General features: G+C 61.4%; 1 non-coding gene across 1 annotated transcript; it reads left to right on the top strand.

Moving 5' to 3' along the window:
• The first annotated feature begins 107 nt into the window (after window positions 1-107).
• On the top strand, window positions 108-179 carry TRNAQ-CUG. The gene has a single exon. It is a non-coding gene; the product is annotated as a tRNA-Gln (tRNA).
• Window positions 180-396: the final 217 nt, after the last annotated feature.

The raw sequence follows: 396 nt of genomic DNA, 5'->3' as shown, positions 1-396 counted from the left end.
AGGGAGCCCTTAATCACGAGCAGGGAGACGGCGAGAGTGGCCGGCTGAGTCAGCAGGCAGTGTCTCAGCAGGGCTGGTGTCAGCAGCTGTGCAGCAGCTGTGCAGCAGGTCCCATGGTGTAATGGTGAGCACTCTGGACTCTGAATCCAGCGGTCTGAGTTCAAATCTCAGTGGGACCTCCCTCACCCCTTTTGATTCCCGCCCTGTGCCCACCAAACCTCTTCAGCTCTCTGGAGAGCCTGGGCCCCGCTCTCCTCCCTTCGCCTTAAGGAATGCCCGTGCCTCAGGACACCCAGAAGTGCCCTATCTCTTCTGGCAACTCCCTCAGCCCTACCGCGCTGGGGGGTTCCCATCTCTCCTGGTGGGGTTGGGACTGTGTCTGCTGCTGGAGCCCAC

The sequence above is a fragment of the Buceros rhinoceros genome, unplaced genomic scaffold (assembly GCF_000710305.1).
Source record: "Buceros rhinoceros silvestris isolate BGI_N320 unplaced genomic scaffold, ASM71030v1 scaffold10707, whole genome shotgun sequence".
Classification (NCBI taxonomy): domain Eukaryota; kingdom Metazoa; phylum Chordata; class Aves; order Bucerotiformes; family Bucerotidae; genus Buceros; species Buceros rhinoceros.
The sequence above is the reverse complement of the archived record's forward strand: the minus strand, read 5'-3'. Positions and strand labels throughout refer to the sequence as shown.